Below are 18,194 nucleotides of genomic sequence, written 5' to 3'. Positions count from 1 at the left end.
CACTGCTACACCCAATAATCTATTTTTTGATATATAGTGAATATTAAAAGAAATACCTCTGACAAATCATAATCGCAACTTCTAAACTGCAACCCAACTGCAACTCTAACATGCCTAAAGTCTAACCTTGTGGTATCAAAATATATCCTTTTTGCCTTGGCAATCATAGGGCACTAAGTGACACACAAAAACTATTGACATTTATTCCAAAAATGTCACTTTTTAAATTTCTCTAAAGTGCATAAGGCTAGCATCAGACCTAACCCTGGACCTAACAGTGTTAATTTAATTTTGCTGCAATAGCCTCTCCATTTTCTTTGTGCTTTGCACAGCAGGGCAGTAGAGGATAGCAACAGCATCAATGGCACACTTGAAAATCAAGTGTTTTTTAAGTATACTTAATTTGACCATTTTTTGTTCTCATGGCCACTGAGCAGCTGCACAGGACCAAACATTGGTTCGTTGTTACAACTATTTTGGATCATGGCATAGACGATGGACATAGTACAGTATGTTATAAACAAATTCATGAAGAAAGGATATCTTAAGATGTGTATAGGGCCACCAGGGAGAGCAAGCCTGTAGAAACTGAGATGTAGCCTTTGATATTTTTCTTTTTTTTTGCAGTTTCATTTCGTTTCATTCGTTGCATTGCATGGTCTGACCTTGGGGTGAATTTGCTCAGCTGTCTGCTCCTGGCAACATTTGCAGTTGTTCTGAATGTTCTTCAAGTGTGAATAATCTTTCTCACTGTAGAATGATGGACTTCAAATTGTTTGAAAATCACCTTATAACCCTATAAGACTGATGGAGAGCAGCAGTTGGTTGCTTAAAGTCATTCCTGCTGTTTTCCTCCTTGGCACTGTGTTAACGAACTCCTGAATGTTCCAGGAAGCTGCAAAAACGTCTTCTTTAACAGAGGTCCTCACACTTGTCCTGATATATAAAACCTTAGAATTTTAATGAGGGTGTGCTTCCTTTTCTTTCTTTGACTGTTTTTTTGTGATCCTCAATAAAAACTAAGACAGTGATTTATTAGTAAGATGGTCCATTAGACTTGTCTCCTTTCAAGGTCTCCCTTATCTCAAAGGACAAATGCAGTAAACAGCCCTATTCGATTAAATATTATGCACTGTTTTGGCACTGCTGAAATATTATTCAGACAAAAAAATATTACTTTGCAACCTGTTTGAAATTGTATTTGTAAGTCATCCTTTTTACCAGTAGATGTCACTGCTGCACAGCGTTAGCTTCAATTGTGGCAACAGCAGCAAAAATCTTGTGCACTCTCACAGTACTTTTGTCTAAAATCTTTCCCTCTGTAATAGCCATGAAAAATGAGAGGTATGTCTTCCCGCCCTCAAGGCCTCTGCAGCTTCTTTGAGATCTACAAAGAGACAAAATCATTAAAGCCAGCTATCAGTTCTAACAATCTTATTCATTTAAATTGAGAGGTTTGCACTAATCTTGGCACCAGAGTTGCTAATCAAACCCAGTACATGCAACAGGGTGCAAATTACTGTTTTGGTTGCAGAAGGGGGGGGGGGGGTCGAACCAGCTTTCAGGGCAGTGAGGCCAATTACATACCCCTGAGTTTAACCTAAGGTGTATACAGCCAGTTTTAAGATCAATCTAGAATTTCAAAGTTTTTTGTTATGTTAAGTTTTAAACTCTAAAATGGGGGGCCGGGCGAACAGCTACCTGGTCTTTGATTCTTTTTAAAAATCCCTGGCCTTATGTTCTCCTGTAATATTCCAAATACTGGAGGCAAATCTTAACCTGAGATGGTGAGGTGTGAAAGCAGTTCATTCAACTTAGTGTTAAACATCCAACTGAAGTAGGAATAGTCACAGTGCTGTCTGCAGACCTTTGTGATTTTGTGTGAAGGAGGAAAATATTTAAATCTTCATTTTTAAACCTTCATGTTTTTGCAAAGGTGCCAATAATTTGAATCTATATATTTGTCTATTCCTTGTGTTGGAGCTATTTATTTTTAAATCATTAAAAAAAACCTGGCTTTAGACTTGCCAAAGAGCTTTATGTGCAATACAGAGTGCTGTTTTTGTCCCCTTACATTTGTGATAGATATGCTGCATCATTGTGACTTTTGATTTCAGCAAATATCATAAATTCCTCTCTTATGCAATCCTGTTCTGACACAAAGACATTATGTAAGAGCTGATGATGCTTGTTTCTTGCATCCATGGCCTGTCCCGTTTAGACATCACAGACCGTAGCCAATGAATAGTACAGTATGCTGCTTGTGTTCTGAAAACATGTCAGACCCAATGTCAAGGTCTCCCTCCTCAGCAAACTCGTAACTGTCACTCACATTTAAGTCTTAGGTTCGAGTGCCACAAAGGACATGTGATACAGTCGTCCCACTGAACTGAGTCTGACGTGTAATGCCAGGTCAGTTAGTTCAATAAGTGCTCTCCCACTTGGCCTGGACCAAAAAGTGGCACCCGAGACCCAAAGGGAGGGGATGTGGGGCGGGAGCAGAGGAAGGGAGCCTTGTCGGCTGTGTCGGCTTCGCTTTACTTTTGACTTCAGAGTGCATGTGCTTCCAATTACAGACAAAGGAGAGGCGGTCTTGTGCAGCATGTGGTTCCATTTAGAGCAGGTGAAACAATGTAGGAAAATAGATCCGTCATCCGTCGCATTCCAGAGGCCAGTGAGAATCAGCGCCAAATCATAGCAAAGCTAATCCTGAGAGGAACGACTGGGGTAAAGGCAGTTGAGGGTCCTGGAGCCAACCTCAACAAGGACATGCTCACACTGGTCAAAAGGTCCTGGAATTCAGAGAAGTATGTGAACTTGATAGATTCATCCCCTTTCATGTTACCTTGGATTTCTATTGGCTCTGCTAGTCTCCTGATCCTGAGCCATGTTAGCAGCATGGGTCGATGGATGACGCTGTCAGCCAGACCAGAACTTCGGTCACGAGTGAAATGTTGCTGCAGAATCTGACAGAGACAGTCGTGTTCCTCTGATGATGAATTGCAATAACTTGGCAATCCTGACTCTTTATTTAGGCTAAGACTTAGTAAAGCTTGGAGTTTGTATTCTTCTCGGTCTTGTTTAGGTTTAGTTCTATACATTACACGCCTCTTTGATTTCTTGCCAGATTGCACTATTATCAGAAAGTCTCAAGGTGGCATCTTGAGATGATCTGATTTTTCAGAATATCAGTCCAAAACCCTCAAAAATTAGGTTAGAAATGATAAACAAAAGCAAAATAGAAAATTCTCACATCCCGACACTGAGTTTCTTGTGATATTTGTCATATTTCAGAGAGTAAAAGAGTCTGAGGCCAGACAAGGCTGTGGAGCAGGGTTGTGTAGGAGAAAAGGCATGTTATTGACTGCCCTAGTATGCAAGAGAAGGTCAGCAGCTGATTTTATCAGACCCTTCCCTTCATCTGCCCTTCACGTGAGCTCTCTGTTGGGGCCTGGAAGGTTTTCCTCTTTTCAGCATGTGGTAATAGTCAGTTCATGCAACCACTCTACTCTATTGGAAAGAATTTAGGTTAATATAGCAAGTGGGATCTGGACATCTCGCTCTCATTTGCCTTTTATAGCCCATAGGAGCAAACGCATAGCGTGTGCTCCAAGCTGTAAATCAGGGGATGTTTGGCATCCCACTACTTTACAGAAGGGCGGCTGTAGGGCTCAGTTAGGCGATGGACCAGCAGCACCCAGTAAAGCTCTCACGTGCAGAATAAAAAGGAGGGGAGATGAAAGAAATGGAGAAATATTTTTAGCTTGCATAAAAGCCCAGTGAGTGTCAACTGGACTCGAGTTAACAAGGCGTATTTGGGTGATTACTTCACAGCTCACATGCTTTCAGAGGCGTACCTTTTCCTGCATGCTTCCGCCAGTACCTATATTGTGGGAATTAATAAAAAAAAAGGTATAGATTCCAAGGTGGTGCTGGAAAAGCCATGGGAAAATGAATCCAGTCACACATTAAAAAATGTGGCAGCTGATTTTCCATGGTTCCCCTCCATCCATACTCAGTTTCAGGCCTTCATGTGCTAAGAACAGAAATTAACTCTGACATTAATTTCTTACTTCATTTGTATTCTCGTTTAATGAGCAAGATTTTCTTTTGGGTTTTTTTGGTTTCTGGTATTTTAAATCTGTTTTTTTTATTTATTTATTTTATTTTCAAGATTGGTAGTGTTTATCATACTTGTCTAATAGATTCTTTTTTATAAGGTCAAAAATTGCTGTGAAGGTTGATTACTGATTGCAGTTAATATCAGGAAACAGAAGATTTTAAGTCCATTAGGTTGATCCCCCAAGATTGATTATATCATCTCTCATTCCGCATCCCACAGCCCATTCCTGACTGTCAAGGCTCTCGCTCTCTCTCCTTGTGACTTCTGCTACACAAATTCTCTTATATTATGTCTGCTTGAAAGCTACCTCACGCTGTTCACAAAGATGTAACTTAAACATCTGTGGTTTTATGTTCCAAGTTTTTGGAAAATTGAACTGAAGTTCAGCCAACACCAAACAACTGAGTCGGATGGAAGTTTGATTGTGGATTATTGGGGTAACAGATGGTATGCAATTAGTATCCTAAAGAAAATACTTAACCAAAACATGCCAATCAACATGTCTAATACAGCTAAAGATTAAACTTGTCATTTACTGTAGGCTCCAGTGCACCTTTGCATAAAGTTTCCCCATTTTAAAGGGGAGGTAAGTGCTTTTTCTGAGGTTATTTAATAGAAAAAAGAATGTATTTATGCTGTACTCATAAACATATAGTTAATTGTGTCTGTCAGCAAACTAATGCGAAAAACTTAGAATTTCTCCTTAAAAAAACCCCCCAAACCATAGGAGCAGACACTGTTTTGTGTCTTGGATACAGTGGCCCAGATGGACATTTCTGTTTCAATTTATGCTTGTGGCTAAAGACAGACTATGGACGTAGTACTTCTTATAAGTTTCTTGCAATTTAAAGATCACAAAAAGCTCTTTCAAACTATATATGACTGTCGAATATTTGTACAACACTGTTACATTTATTTCAGAGAAAGTAACTAAAGAAACTAACACTGGTGAGCAGCAGAAACTCATCTCAGTATCACTGTCTTTGGACAGAAGTGAGCTTCAGTGTATGTGACTGCCATATTGACTCATTCTATGCCTTTACACTCTTTCTACCCATTGTGCACATACTCCAGTGGATGGTTCAGTGTCTTGGCCTGATATTCACACATGTATTGTATAAACAGAGATCAGATAGCTGTTAGGCCTGCAGGGCATTTCCACTCAGTTTTATGGTGGACAGACCCTGTGCAGCTGGTCATTGCAGGAAATGCTCAAAACAAATTGTGTTTAATTGCTGCAATACTCCAGTGTAGCCTCCATTCCCTGATCTCTAACCTTTCCCTCCATGGCCTCAGTTGTCCAAAGACAGGCTGAGAAGGATACACAAGCCCTTCTAAGAAGATAATGAAATGTATGCTCAATCTAATAGCAGGTGAACCTGTAATCACACAAAAGCTAGCAGCCTGCAGGCACAATTCCCACTCACCCAACAATTAACCTAGCAATAAATCATTCCACAGCTGCACCATCACGTGGGTTCCATCACCCGCTGCAACCCCTCACTCTGAGATAGGGGTCGATGAGAGAGGGGATAGCACCCAGAGGTTGGGGTTACAGATGGAGTGTTTGAAGTTTGAGATGTTATGGTTGGTGTAGGAGGGAAGAGCCCCCCTTGAGAGAGTGTTTAGGGTTTGGGATGAGAGACTTAAACAGTGTTTTAGATTAGGCTCCTAATCCCTCTAATGAAGGCCAACTTTAGTGCTCTACTGTTGTGTAAATTGTTGTGCTTGTAATGCCCAAGCAGCAGTGAAAGAACCAGCTTCTTGTCTTTCATCAGCACAGCAGTTCCACACACAAGCAGCTGTTAATCAAGTCAAGCTGATGTGGGGAATGGCAGCATGTGTATGAACATACACATGCATGTATGCAATTAGCTCAGAGCGTGTAAAAGTGTGTCTGCACACGAATGCGGGAGTGTGCGCGCGTGCGCTTGTGGTTAATGCGCTCTTTGCTAAAGGAAATGCTGGAGCACTAAATTTGGAAACAGCATGATTATGCCTTTGTTCTGAGGAGAAAATCATTTTGCCGTTCACAGCCGAACTACGCTAAGTGTTCACTTCCTATTTCCTGAACAAAGCCTTGATGTGTCCTTAACTGCTATCACACCCACATTATGGAGTATGGAGCAACTAAAAAGCCATATATTTTCCTCAAGAATTTGCACAAAACAGAGCTAGACTTTGAGCAAAAAGGACTGCTTTATGTTGCTCTGTCTGCTTCATATGTAATTACACGTTCAAATTTTGCTAAATTGACAGGTGGTGATATTCAAATTTTGTATTTTTAGGAATTGTTTTTGCTGTTTATTAATGAATGTTTTGCTGCAAAGAACGCATTTATGACAGGTTGCTGCTTTTAATTATGCAGAGGAACATAGCCAAAGGTGAAAAACATGATGGTCTTGTTTTTTTTCAATGAGTTCTTGTCAGACACTTTAAAAAGAATTGGCTACATATTTGTTAAAAGCATAGACTATATCAAAAAGATAGCAACCCCAAATCACTTAGCAATTGGCTCATTCTCTCATAGCCATCAGATACATTATTGCAACCAGAGGTCGATTAGAGGTAACGAAAGTAAACCCACTTTAGCGCTGTCAATTTTCAAGCTTTTATATATAGTCTGCAAATCAGTAACTCTGATTTCTTTTTGCAACCAGTGTGACCAGGAGTCCCCCCCTACTGGACTCTAGAAACAGTACACATCTTTTATATGCAGCCTAATGTTAGAACTTTTGTGAAGAGTCAGAAAATATAGAAAAGTGTGACAGAAATGTACCAGGCATGGCATACTATTTTATCCTCCTGAGAAAGAGAAAAACAACACTCCTACCCCCTATATGTACACCCACAGACAGTGGAACAGTGCTTTCCTCTAATTATGCTATTCCAGGAGCCATAATAATCACCCCTTTCCCTCTTTCACTCTCACTCAATAAAAACCCTTTAGTGCACTGCTATACAACACAATATTCTCTATCCATTAGCCAAAGAAGCCTGATGCTCACCAACGGTAGCTTGTGCCAAGCCACTCCTGTCCTCTCCACATCCTCTCACCTCACTCCTCCTCCTCCTCTCACCACCCATAGCTTCCCTTTAGCAAAACCCACAGCCTATACAAACACAACTGCTTGGCAACGGACTTCTCTTCTCTGTGCTGTAGGTCATTAAACCAGTCCTGGCCATGCTTGATATCGATGTAAAAGGATATAAAGAGAAATTCAAAACAAATGAGAGTTGCTGATAGATGTGGTGTTTTGGCTTTGTTTGGAGACAAAAGCTTGTTTTCTGTACTGAGCTCTGAGGCGGAGGTGGTGGCTGGAGAATGGAAGGAGATTATGTAAGATCAGAGATGCCAATCTGAAGTGAGTGTCAGCTGTGGCACGAAGAGCTGCTGAGGACCTGTCAGCAGGGAGGGAAGGGAGGCTTTCCTCGGGAACACATATGTGCATTACACAATCTGCACTTCACTGTTAGCATCAGTTGAACATTTCCATGATAAAAGCCTTAATTAAGCATGGGTGGTGTTACTGTCCTTTTCATTCACTCCTAAAATATTTATGGTGAAAGTTCAGTTTATTTTAATTAGCTTTTATTGGAATTGTACTGTGATTTTGTATGTGAGTCTTATATAAAGAACACATGGTACAGTATGGCAATAATAGGTCAACTCTATATAGTCACCAGATCAAATTAGTAGTATTTTGTCTAATAATTCAGTTTATTTTGATTGTTTACTCATTACTAATATGACAGAAAAAAACACTCCGCTTTCAGATGTGTTTGAGTCATTCACTCCATCACAGCAAGTATCAAAACTACGTCATTTTCTTTAATTATGTTGTCATGTAAAAAAACAAATAAAGCTGGATGTGGCATGAAAAAAGCATGATAAGTATATTTCACATGTACATGATATGTCAGCCCATTAATGCCACAGCACACTCACAGGGTCAAGGTTTCTGTTAGTGTGGAGTTTAAGGAGGCTTTGAAGCGTGCTCGTGGTGCGTGTTTACCATCAGCAGTTTCGAAGAGGATGAGCACCATGGTTATACCCTCAAGGCTTTTCATGCTGAGCGCTTTTGAATACGTTCTGACAGAGCCTGTAATCAGCAGGTATACATGAGATGCGTGTGAGACAAGCTGCACAACCCTGTGACACACTTCATATCTGACTGGACTTCAGGGTCAGGCTGTGAGGTTAAACTAGCGTGCGGTGTCATTGGTATCTCACAGTGACATCCTAGCTGCTTTTGGAAAGTGCAGTGTTTGTTTCCCTGTACGTCTGTGATCACCATCATGGAAATTTTGAGGAGAAACACATGCACCACTAGTTGAAATGTATTCAGGGCTGAGTGTGGTGTGGTTTTGAACGCACCATTGGCATTCGCATTCTGAACCGAGGACACAATGTGCCAGCAGCACCATCACCACACCCCGGTGAGGGAAGGCAAAAGACAGAATCGGCTGCATGTCCCACATACCTGGAGCCCCCATCGGATTAAGAGATCAGCAGCGCACAGGTGGCCTATTTCATCACGTCTTTCAAAAATGCTGATACACAAATCTGTCCTCCATAAAGCTTTACTTTGACAGAATGGAGATATACACAAAATTCACAATTTCTGAAAAAGCTGTAATCTAAAATTCACAAAAATTTATTCTTTTGTATTTTTTCTGAGAATTCAATATACAAACTTTCATATAGGTTTTGTTTAGACTATTAAAACTATAGTATCCCCATACCAAATGTCATTGTTTAAATCATAGTGTCACAAAATTTTACAACATCACATCAGCTACATGAACCCATAAACAAGGAACAAGGAACAGGAAAAATAGGACCTATGTTGTTTTTATAACGGATGGTCACCTTCTGTATGTACAACCAGAATTTGAAGCCACTGCTAACATTAGCAAGCTGAGCTAACTATGTTACTAACATACTTAGCATATTTTCGAAGGTTATACACACAGATATATGTACACTATCTGGACTTCTTAAGCCCTTAGCAATATCACCCTAAAGCTATAGGATCACTGTGATGCTGAATGAGAAATTAGCAGCACATTTTGCTTTGTCAGCTACTTTTCTAGCTCTAATACAGTTTGTCAGAAACCTCCTACACTGTTTGAATGTCAGTGTCTTGTTCTACTGTTATCATGGAAAAATGGCTAACTACACAAAAGAATCAGGCTTAGAATCCCTTATTTATTTACTTGCAGATAAAGTAAAGAGAGGCCAAATTTCACTTATGATGCTGGGCTGTTTTCCATGTTATCAGTAACACTGTTGTTTGCATTCTGTGTTCTGTTTTGAAGAGCGTTCTGTTTTGCTGGCTGACTTTTGATCTGGTAATAAAAGGGCCAGAGGTCAGCAGGTTTGCAGACAGGTTAGCAGGTGCTTACGTAACTGCGCAGCTGCAGTTTAAGTTCACTGCGTGTGTGCTGACCTGTGCAACAGCAACTGAAAGATTGGAATAAAGGTGTTAAAATGCTTGAGTGGTCAACAGCGACAGACAGACAGACAGACAGATGGAGGATGAGTGAGATGCTTGAGAAAGCAAAATGCCTTTTGAATGCTTAATTGACTGTGTGCGTGCAAGCGTGCCTCTGAGTTATGACTACGTGTGCTTCTGTGTGAGTGTGCGTGTATATGTCTGCAGTTCTCTGACAGCAGCACCCTGTCATTAACAGCCTCGACTGCTGATTACTGGCACTGCATGGCCTGTGGAGGTGCACCTGGGAAACTGCTCACACCTGTCTCTGTCCTGTTCAGGTCTTAATCTGATTTAAGGTCTCCTGTTTGCTTCCCTGTCCCAGAATCAATGATCAGACTACTCATTTCAATGTTTTATAATGCTTTTGCTCTCGTGAATCATCACGAAAGAATGCTTTGCCCTGGTCTGAAACCTCTAATGTAATGATGCAGGGACAACATGTAATATCTCCTGATGTACAGGACCTACACCTGTTGGAACATGTTACTCTTGTTGCAATGTGTGCATCATCATCACCTCTAATCCACTGTTCTGAGAATGACGGCTGTGGCTGTAGCTGGATCATTGCATGCTTTATTGTTGATCAGGTGTTAGATTACATGACTGTGTTTTTTTGTTTTATTTCACCATTATACAACCTTCAGATTGCACAGTGCTGGATGTGGAGTTTAAGACAACCTAAGGTGTATACTTACTAGATTCAAATGAGGAACAATGCAAATGTTTGGCCATTAGCATGCAAAATCACCACTGGGAGCATATTAGCAGACATCAGTACTTAGGATAGCTGTGGACTGTGAACTGAAAACAGCCGAAACAGTCAGGGTTGTTGTCCTGACTGATAAGGGGGCGTTATCTTAAGATATCACTAAGACACGATATACAAGGAAGTCCACTTAGTGTATTTAAAGGCTTATCAGATGCCAAAAATGCAGCACAAAGGTTTCCAGGTGAGATTTTTCCAACTGTGTAAACAAACAAACAAAAAATTATGGCAAAACAATTTTATCTTAGTCATGATGATTTCGAGGTAAACACATAGGTAATCTGTGGCCATGCAGCACTGTGGGTTAAAGCTGGCGTGCAAATGCTCAGTCTGATTTAACCTTTTTTGGTAATGAATTAATTTTTTTCTGGTACACTTCGCATTGTAGCACTTAAGTGCTGCTGGACTGGCTCCACGTTTCAATAGAAAAGTAACCCTGAATAACAAATTGTTACTGGAATGATCTAATTGAAATATAGAAAAAAAAAAAGCCAAAAATGATTAAAATGATTAAAAAGCAGCTGATGCCATCTGAATAATCTGAAATTCTATTATTACGTAAGTAATAAAGTATATTACACCAGTGTTAATCATCTCAATTAGGTTTTGCAACTTGAAAAAAACAATCTGTTGCCTTTACTCTTTCTTTATTTGCTGACTTCTATTGTTACTGATCTGTACGTCACAGAGATGTGTTTAAGTAGTTCCTTCAGATTATGGTGTTTTGCTGCTGTTAGGGTAAAAGGACTATTGAATTCACATGTTTTTTGAGAAGAGAAGATAAAGATAATGATGAGGTTTGAGGTCTGCTGTAACAGGAATGTTAATGTGAACTAATTTGTTGGTTCATATTCATAGATTTATTTTTCTGTGGCTGTTTTCCCAAACTGTTGTTGCTTTTAATTGTTCTATTGCCATGTTTCAATTGACTTGTTTTATTCTAATCCTACTCACTTCACCAGTAAGTTCTTTAAGTTCTAACCTTATAGAAAAATCTAATTAAAAAACATAGAATTAATATTTTAAAATGCCACAAATCTGCAGCAAATTGTTGCAACAAATATTTATCGTAGAACTAACTCATCTAAAAGTCTTCTTTCTCATCTAAAGTCTAAAAGCAGTTGTAGTAAAAAGTGAGTCTGTGCTATTCAAACAGAGAGAACTCTTGTCTTCTGTTTACTGTTAAAATAAGTGCATGCCAGTCATTCTGACCTACTATTGTCAAAGGTTAGAGGTCAATACCATAAGAGGAAATGCTGTTAGGCTGCACCTTTGTTTGACAAGTCAGGAGACATTAGCCAAGGCTTTCGTTTAAAGGCTGCACATTCACTGTCTCGGCTCCTGTCTTCTGTCGAGCTCATTAGAGTTACAACCTGAGATAATATGCTAGTCATTTTATTTTTCTCTCTCTTGTTTTATTATGTTCTCTTTATCACTCCCAACTCCTATAGCTGCCTGCATGATTTGTAGGCTGAACATAAGTGGCCTCTTCACTCACATACTGTACATATAGGGGCTGAAGTGGGGTTTGTGAATTGGCTCTCACTTTGAGAATGAAACTCCAGCTTTTACTTATTTCACCTCCTTTTTTATTTCTTTCAGTTTCTGGTGATGTTCTCTTCTACAAAGACAAATGTAGCACAGAGGCCAAGAGGTAAAATAAATTGCTACTTGTACATTTGCAGAAGTATGTAGCCACTCAGCCCCCGACAACCCCCACCATTTGGTTAGTCCTGCTCTCCAAAAAAAGCCTGCTTCATATATCATCTATGCACCACCTTGAAAGTAGGTCAATAAAGGAGAGTTTGGAGTGCGATTCTCAGAAAGCAAAAAGAGGACAAGGTCTCAGAGGTAGTTGAGTGTGGAATGTGCCAGTTATCATGACCTGTGGCATTCATGTTTCTAGGCTATCCTCTTAACGTAGGAAACACGTTAAAGGACTTTTTATCCAAATTTTGTGACACTTTTATGTCAATTTTAAACTCTGAAACACTGCAGCACCACAAGATGCACACAAAAAGTCTGCCTTATTACATAGTTATGGTGAATTGTGGCCCATGGTATGTTCATTTCCAATTGAAAATGAACCTCACAATAACACAAACCGGCCAGCATGTAGCAAAACTGCAGCAGGTAAGCAGCCTTGCAAAGAAAGCAGACCCAGTGTGGTGTGCAGTTTCCAGAGAACTAACCCTGTGTGTTTACTTTTATTAAAACTCAAAGATGTATGTCGCTCTAAGGTATGTGGAGGACTACACCATAGCTTACAGCTCTATTTTTCCACCTACCTTTTTCTCGTGGCCAAATACCCCACACAGCTTGAGTTTAAAACCATCCAATCCAGTCAGATTACACTCACAAAAATGAAGAATTAAGACCTGAACACCATGAGAACTGACACTGATTTCAATTTGCTGTTTCCTTCTGAGACATGAAAGGATTTCATCGTTACTTGGAATTTGCATTTCGTTAGGTTTTTCTTTTCAACGCAAATATGTAATGAGCCGAATGCATGGCAGCAACGCAATATATTTAGGGATGGTTTCGACGACCTGCTGAAGTTCAAAGCGAGCTTCAGATTGGGGAAGAAAGGTGACTTTGAACATGACATGGTTGTTGGTGCCAGATGGGGTGGTCTGAGTATTTCAGAAACTTCTGATCTACTGGGATTGGATGGCCTGAAAATGAGTTCTCTGGCCAAAAATGCCTTGTTGATCTCAGAGGTCAGAGGAGAATGGCCAGACTGCTTGGAGCTGATAGGAAAGCAACAATAACTCAGATAGTACTGTTTCTGGTGATATCCACATCACGTTATGACCACGGTGTACTGCGTCCTGACGCCCATGCTTTCTTGAACATGACCGTGAGTTTGCTGTACTCAAATTCCCTTCGCAGTCACTAGATCTCAATCCAACAGAGCACCTTTCACATCATGTATGTGCAGCTGATACATCTGTAGGAACTGTGTGATAGTGTCATGCTAAAATTGGAGAAAAATCTCTGAGAAATGAATCGATGCCACAAAGCATTAAGGCAGCTGTGAAGGCAAAAGGTGGTCAAGCCCAGTACAAGCATGATATACCTAATGAAGTGGTACTACTGTATAACAGGGGTTTGAAAAAGTGAAAATCAAACAGTGTGAACTTACTTTGTAGACAGATATAAATACAATTAACAGCAGCATCTGTAGTATGGAGTGGGAAACACTGTTCAATCCTCAATATGTAAGACAAAGTAAGCAACTACCTGGATAATTCAACGGAAGCATGGTTACAGATTACATGGAGACATAACATAAAGAAATCAATACAAACATACAGTATTTACATCAGCCTATATCTTGCCCAATTTCTGATATACAACGCTTCATAGATCAATAGAGACTTTTTAATACACAGGTATATCACAGATAAAAGTCAGACCAGCAGAGCTCAGTTTGACCTTGTTAACTCTTGTTTCATGCAGCTCAGTTCAAAGCTCTGTGGCCTCTCAGAGGTACGCTCCATGAGCTCTCATGTGTCAGAAAGTCCACAGTATCAGATGCCTCAGAAGAGAGGAATTAAAACAAAAAAAAAGAGGGCATGAAAGAGAAAAGAACATCGGAGAGTCATGGGGAAGCTTAGACATCGCACACGCAGACACACTTCCACTTGTGCATTCCTAATAAATGAAGGCCACGCAGGAGTGTTTGTTTCACACAGGGAGAGCTGTCAGTCTGTTGTTCTTTGGCGGCAGTTTGAAGATGCATGAGTAGATGGATCTGCTTTAACTAAAATAAGAAATATATCAAATTACCTTGCCACCCCCCAATCCCCTCTGGCTCTCTTTGGTGAGTCAGTCCCAACATAATAACATTGAGTGGAACTGATTTAATAAAGAGAGAAAGAGAGAGTAAGAAAAAGACCAAAAGTGACAATAGGAAGTTGCAGCTGAATATCGCTTAAAAAGAAAAGTGTGGAAAGAAAAAGTATGCCAGTTGATAATCAATGTTTGTATCCCACACAGTGTTGACAACGTGAAAACAGAGGCTTTCAAGGAGCACATTGCTGTTGTTTTAGGCTCAAACCTGATTGTGAAGAAGATGAGGGAAGGATGGTGAGCTGAAAGTAGGAAGTTAGGTGGGGAAAAGCAGATGCCAATGGGATTTGTTTTTAAAATACATATCTTCCATCTGGCCCTCATTGAATAGATAAACTTGAGTATCATCCCAGTTATGCAACTCAGTTAAACCACCTTAGGCTTCCTTGTTGGAGAATCACCAGAAACATCTCTGTATGAGTCGCTCATCCAAGAGGTCATGCTTCAGCTAACCACCTCAGCTCTTTTGGGGTGAGATTTAGTGGTTACTGGTTCACTCTGTGGGTGAGCTGAAAGCAAGTTTAGAATGGGTGGACATTGGTATAAGGTCTTGCCATTGTTTGTGAGCCAGAAAGAGCTTGTACTGCTGAGAGCCCAACTGTAAGGCAGGAGACTGTAGTGGGATCCCTCTCCACAGGCCTCAAGAAGGTAGTTGTGTTGTTGGGATCTGCAAAGTGTTCTTCCTTAGTGGCAGTGGGTTTATTGTTCTAGTGAAAGGGGAGAGGATTGATGCTATAGGTAGCAGGGGAAAAAAGCCGTGTGCGGCCAGAGTGTCTGGAACGCATTACATATTTGTCTCCCAGTCGAAAAATACCTCACCTCACAACATCGCACTCCCCATGTGGTCCGGCTCGCTACACAAGTTTCATGTTACAGAGGGATCATGGAATTGCACGCTAACAGGCAGCGTTCGGTTTTGATCTCTGAGTTAAAATGGTAGGAAATATTTCTGGGGTGAATGGAATTTGATATATATAATGACTGCAGATATGACTTTCTTTTCGCATTCAGAGAAAATGTACCACTGTGAAAAAGTATTTGCCCCCTTCCTGAGTTCCTTTCTTTCATTTATTTTCCCGAGATCATCTCACAAATTATAACATTTGACAAAACATATCCAGAGTAAGTTAAAAAATGATTTGATTTATTAAAAAATTGTGAAAAATTAATTGCCCCTTAAAACTGTTAACTGGTTGTGCCAACCTTGGCAGCAAGAACTTCAATCAAGTGTTTGGAACAACTCGCAATGAGTCCTTCCCGTGAAGAATTCTGTCCCACTTTTCTTCGCAGAGTAGTTTTCAGTCACACTGAGGGGTTTTCCAGCATGAACAGCGTGATCATGCTACAGCATCTCAATCTGATTTAAGTCTAGACTTTGACTCGACCATGCCAAAACTTTTTTTTAAAATATCCATTTAGAGGTGGACTTGCTGGTGTTTTAAATCATTGTCCAGCTGAATAAGTGTAACATGGTAGACTAATGTGCCTGTATTAATTGAGCTCCATATTACTGTGTGAAGTCGCACTGGGTTGGGAGTGGTTGTGTGTGTGTCACATTTTTGGTGAGCCAATGGCTGTAATGGGGTTGGACTAATTAGAGGCAGGTGAAATCGATTGCACTGATACACTGGTCTACTTATAGCCCACACTACAAACACTGCTGTGTTATTTTGTCTCTCTGTGCAGGTATGTAATGTGATGAAACCTGATATGTTTGGGATGGATGGATGGATGGGTTTTGCACTGTGGATTATATAGTGAAGGTGGTATTTTGTCTCTCTGTGCAGGCCAGGGCCTATTAAATGCCACAGCCTAAAGGCAGCGGAGTTGCAGAGGCTGGAGTGACCACTGGCTATCTACTTGCAGGGTGGTGGGTCTCAGAGGACAACTGCTAACCCTGTTGAAGTCGATGTGTGGAGTGCAACTGGCGTTGTGGCATAGCTGGCTCTGGCCTTGGGACTCTATGTTTTTACTTGATCCGCAAATGGGACACTGGACTGTTTTATCTTTTATCTTTTGATTACTGTATCAATAAATTCTCTTCTGGAATTTTATTGACTGTCATCTTTTTGCCCACGGCTGAGACGGTTGGTCAGACCTGGAATCTTTTTGGGTGTGTTACATAACCCAAGGGTGCTTAAGCTTCAGGCTGATGACCGGACACTTTCAGGATTTTCTGGTAGAGAGCAGATTTCATGACTTCATCAATTATGGAAAGTTGTCCACATCCTGATGCAGGAAAGCAGCCCCAGACCACCAACATGTTTGCCTGTTGGCATGATGTTCTTTATGAAATATTGTATTGGTTTTAACAGTACTCAAATATTTCAAAAAGTTCAACTTCTGTCTCAGGAGTCATTTTCCCAAAAGCCTTCTTCATCAAGATCTCTTTCAAATGTGGGGCAAGCCTTTTTTGGGGGGAGGGAAATCTCCCATTTTTTCTCAGTCTTTCTTATTGTTGAATTGTGCCATGATTCATCATAAAAGCAGAGGTCAGGAGTTCTTTAGATGTTGTTCTGGGTTCTTTTTTTGACCACCTTGATGTGCTCTTCTTAATCTTGTTAGGCAGGCCACTCCTGGGAAGTTTCTCTGCCGTGTTCCAAGTATTCCCAAGGGATGCGTTGTTCAGCTCGTCCACATATCTGTTGTTGCAGCATAGTATGCTATTTTGCGGATTTCCTCCAATACGTTTGCTCAACACTTGTAATATAAACGAGGCAACTCAACTTGTGTTAAGACTTTTCAGCTGCTTGTTATGTACCTGGAGTGCATGACACCATACATTTATAGATATAAGCTTAAGCTAAGTCTTTATTGTCATGGTCCTCAGTCTGTGACTCAGCAGTTTTGATTATTATCTAATGTTTAAAGTTAATTCTTGTTTTGATGTTCTTTGCGGTTGGGTTTTGGTTATATTTTGAGCTCCTTCTGTTCTGTGTCTCTGTGCCCGCCCTGGTCCCGTGTTTCCCCTGAGTTTGCGTCTGTAAGTTCAGTTTGTGAGTTTCCTGTTTTACTTTGAAGGTCAGTGTCTCAGGTTAACGTATTCTGTTTTGCTTCCCTCAGTCTCGTCAGGTTTGATTGCTCCCAGCCGTGCTCCCCTTGTGTCTCATTTCCTCGTTACTGCCTTTTGTATTTAAGCCCTGTGTTCTCCGTGCTTAGTGTTGTCATCAGTGTCTCCGCCCTGAAGCTGTGTGGTTTTTTTTTTTTTTTCTTTCTCTCCTTCTTCCCCTTTCTCCTCCTTCCCCTGTGGTTCCTTGTGTCTGTTTATCATTCCCAGTCTAGTGTTGTTCCTTTTCATTGTTAAGCCTGCAATAAAGCAGTGATTTTTGAGTTCAGTTCTGTTTCCGGGAGTTTTGCATTTGGGTCCTCACCTGCCTGCACACAGCCAGTTCATGACATTTATTTTATGGCGTGCTGCGGGCAAAAACATGATCTAATGTTTGACTCTTTTTGAGCACCTGATGGCTCTGTTTTGCTACTCATTGATAAACTACTCTTTCAAATGATTCTTGCTTAGGTGGTAGAAGGGGTTTAATTTGGTAGTGTCTGTGGTGGGGGATGGTTTGCTGCATATATTGCAGTGCCATTTTCTGCTCCAAGTCAGAACCAAACGATGTCCACGCACAGAGGTAGCCCCTTGTTCAGCTTTTTTTTTTTTTTTTTTTTTACTGGGCTACATACGTCTTCCAGTGGTGTAAAGGAAACCGTCAAAAGTAATCACTCAGAAATAAAATATGCAAAACAAAAACATTTTTGGTTTGGCACAACAAAACCAAATTTCAGGTATGTGAGACTGTTAACTGCACACAGTTTACTCTAAATTGAACAGTAAACAATTCAATACTTTGAGTGAAACAACCTTTTATGTACCACACAGATTTATTTAAAAGGGCTCAGAGACCAGACAAATTATACTAAGTTAAATAAAATGTTTCAGAGTCACCAC

Source organism: Simochromis diagramma, unplaced genomic scaffold, assembly GCF_900408965.1.
Source record: "Simochromis diagramma unplaced genomic scaffold, fSimDia1.1 OVJJ01000293.1, whole genome shotgun sequence".
NCBI lineage: Eukaryota > Metazoa > Chordata > Actinopteri > Cichliformes > Cichlidae > Simochromis > Simochromis diagramma.
This window is presented reverse-complemented; position numbering follows the sequence as displayed.